Source organism: Silene latifolia, chromosome X (assembly GCF_048544455.1).
Source record: "Silene latifolia isolate original U9 population chromosome X, ASM4854445v1, whole genome shotgun sequence".
In the NCBI taxonomy this organism is placed as follows: domain Eukaryota; kingdom Viridiplantae; phylum Streptophyta; class Magnoliopsida; order Caryophyllales; family Caryophyllaceae; genus Silene; species Silene latifolia.
Genome location: NC_133537.1, coordinates 130792139 through 130795914, shown reverse-complemented (window position 1 = coordinate 130795914; position 3776 = coordinate 130792139).

Below are 3776 nucleotides of genomic sequence, written 5' to 3'. Positions count from 1 at the left end.
TGATGGGGGTGATCAACTGGTCTCTAAAAGTCACACCTAAAGGATGTGTTTGAGAGATGTGATTATATGAAAATATAATCACGATGATGCCTTATATGACTAAAAGGTTAGTCCATGTATTTGACTAAAAGGTTAGTCAATGTGATGATGAGTCGATTATTTAATACAATTAAATAATATCAGCTGAGACGAATTAATTGTTAATTCGTAAATTGAATATAAACAGTTAGATTTAATAAATGTATATAATGTTAGCTTAAACGAATTAAGATGTTAATTCGTAATTAAACGTAACCAGTTATATTTAATTAGCAAATTAGAAATATGCGATATTTATAGTTAATGTATATATTATGCGAAATTGTCATAATAAATGTTGACAGACCGGTATTAATAAATCGACTGCAAACTGTTGTGTGTGGACTTATTAATACGGGACAACATAAATGACAATTAATAAATAATACACATTATATACATTTTAAAACCAACCTAAAATAAGTAGATTTCTCTCCTTATTTTGGGATAATCCGGTTTTGAGGAAAAAAGAGGAGATAAAAATATCTTCCCTATTCCTCGTCCTAATTTCGGTGATATTAGGAGTGAGAGGGAATCATTTTGATACACTTCTTTTGACCTAATTCTCACATCACACAAAACCTATAAATTAGAAATCAGGGTTCATCTTTTCTAGCAAAAGAGAGACATTTCTCATAACATTTTGGGTGCAACAATTAGGAGAATATCGATTTCGATATTGTTCTTAGGCCAAATTGCTAGGACCAAAGGTTAATTCTAAATCTCTATTCTTTTGTTTATGCAATTCGTTTATGACTAGCAATTTCATATATCATAATTTGTTATAATCCGAAATTTTCTTGATGAAATATACCGATATTTCTTACAAAACCAACCAAACAATGAATGGAGAATTGGCCACGTCCAAATTGAAAAGGACAGAGCACCCCATTGCATAGCAGGCTTGCTCGCGCCTCAATGGGGTGTCTCCTTAGCCTCAAAGCAAAATCGACCGACCTACCATCCCACATTTCTCTATAAATACCACCCTTCACACAACACAATCCTTACGCGAGCGTCCGCCCCCTCACATCTCCCTTAAACTTCTAGACGCGATTTCCTAAGTCACAAAATCGACACGTGTTTACGACCTACACATATTGTTTGGTACCATCGCCGTGCATTCGACCGACCCATTTGACCAACTCAATTCATCAATCAACATGTTTTAATTAACATATTTTCAACTCATTTTCAAAACAAAATCCTTTTCTAAGGCACTCTTTTTAAACTTCTTGATCGTGAGTAGTCGCTACGAGAAAACTTATCTCTAAAGTCAACTACATCGCAAAATATCCATACACGTAAGTTTGAGGGTGTAAACAACTCACTTTATTTCATGTCTTTACTGTTTTGATGAGTCTATAAGCACGAACGATGCATAACACGATTCAAATTTAGGTTAGACGAGCCAAAACTGAGTTTTGGCCTGAGGCAGAAGCCCCTTATTGTGCAAAGTGGCTCGCGCCTCAATGCGGTGCCCAGGTCAGACTCAAACGTGTTTGAGTTCGTCTTTCCTTCAACACTTTCTTTTATTTTTACTTCTTTCCTTTTACGGTTTTTACCATTTCGAATGTTTCAAACCATTTTTATGACAAACTTTTTAACCATAAATCATAATCACCCTTGGTTCCTTATACCATGACGGTTTAATCCGTGACTCGGTGATATTAATTGGTTAATTATATTTTAAAAGAAATTCTTTTCTTTTATTTACCATTTTAATTCATTTTTATGATAAACATATTTTGGCCATTACAAAAATCATCCTTGTTTCTTCATACCATGACGGTTTATTCCGTGACTCGATGATTTTATGGTTAATTACATTTTAATGGGTAGTTTAACACCCTTTTATTTTATTTACCATTTTTCTCATTTGTTTACATTTGTAAATATATTAGTCATAATTCATAATCATCCTTGGTTCTTTATACCATGTCGGTTTAATTCGAGTACGATGACAAACTTGACTAATTACAAATAATCGAACTTAACATTATTAGTTCAAATCAAACATTTTAAATTTTTATTTGGAAATCATGCTTTTCAAACATGCAAATCCGACAACGAATATTACAAATCTTATAGTAATTATTCTGAGTCATGCAAATCATACTTGCAAATCATTTATTCACAAATACGGTTTTAAACAACCTTTTTAACAACCAGGAGACGCCCCTTGGGTCGGCTCATGGCTCGCGCCCCAATAGGCTGTCTGTTTCCGCCTTTCAAAACCTGGGCAGACCCCTTTACCTCGCCAATAGGCTCGCGCCTTAATAGGGCTGCCTGACACTATTCTGTCTCATTTTGATACTTGTCTAGGATGATCCCGATTACGGTTAATTCGAATACGTGACGAGTCAGATGGATGGGTTTGCATTTTACACTTTGTCTTTTAAACACTCTTTTTCAAATAATGGATCGTGTTAAGCATCATAATCCGAACTTGGTAAATGGATGTTTAATTTCTGTTATCACATACAAATCAATCTAAATCCAACTAGACATATTATGCTTGATATTTGGATTAATGAACCGACTTAGAAAGCTCACATGTTAGGTTAAGACTTTTGGATGTGTGATACCCGTCGATGTGAGTACCAAAGATAAAATTTATAATCTCCTATTAAGACTAACCTAGGCTAGTGGTAACAGGGTCGAACCACAAGGAGGCAGTTGTAAATTCTAGTTGTTTTATGATCAGTCCGAGGTAACTATTATGGGGGTTGATTTGAATTGGTCTATAACTAATAACAATAAGAGGAAAATAAACTAAAGATATGATTTAAACAGATAAAAGAAAGGTACTAGGATGATCGGGTCATTATAGCTTCGGCGGCAGCAAACTAAGTCGGTCTGAATTAAACACAGGTAAGGCGGGAAATAAGAGGTCCACTCCTAACAAATAGCATCTCTCGATCTCGCTATAGGTCCCTAATGTCACTAATACTAACTTTCGTCCTGAAAAGTGACTAATGGTCTAAACTATACCTATCTTTCGATCTTAGCACAGTTTAGTCGAATTAATTGATGGTCAAATAACTTTCTCTATCTTTCGATCTAATGGGTCAGTCACAAAATAGGTATCTAACTGGTCGCATGCATTCGATTTGTTAAATACAAGATTAAAGACAATTAAAACGAGGGATAACCTTACAAGGTCAGTCGATCAACCAACAAGGTCAGTCGATCGACTGACACGCGGGTTCAAGCCGTGTCTAATCTAGTGCCGCCTATGCCATAAATCGCCTACATCCTAGCACTAAAGATTTAGCTACTCATGCTAAAGATGAAGACAACAATGAAACTAATAACAACTACTGAATTCTTGTTTTAAAATAAATAACAACGATGATAAAACGATAATTGGCTTTGGGGCACTTAACTATCAAACCTATACTAACAATAAAAGCAAAACAATAAACTCAATACTAGGGCAGAAGAAATACCGAGATTCAAGAGGAAAGATTAAGAACAATGGCAGAATTTCCAATGCTAAAGTTGATAACCCAAAACCCTAACTCGGAAATAAGCTAAATTATTGTGATGTGAAACTTAATGTATTCTCTGATATGTTATTCGATATGAAAACTAGATGCTGGTGTTACGTTATATAGCAATCAACACAACAACCTCTTTCTAAAACCTAAACTTCACGGGCTTTCTAAATCTCGTCTGGAATCGAAATCTGGTCG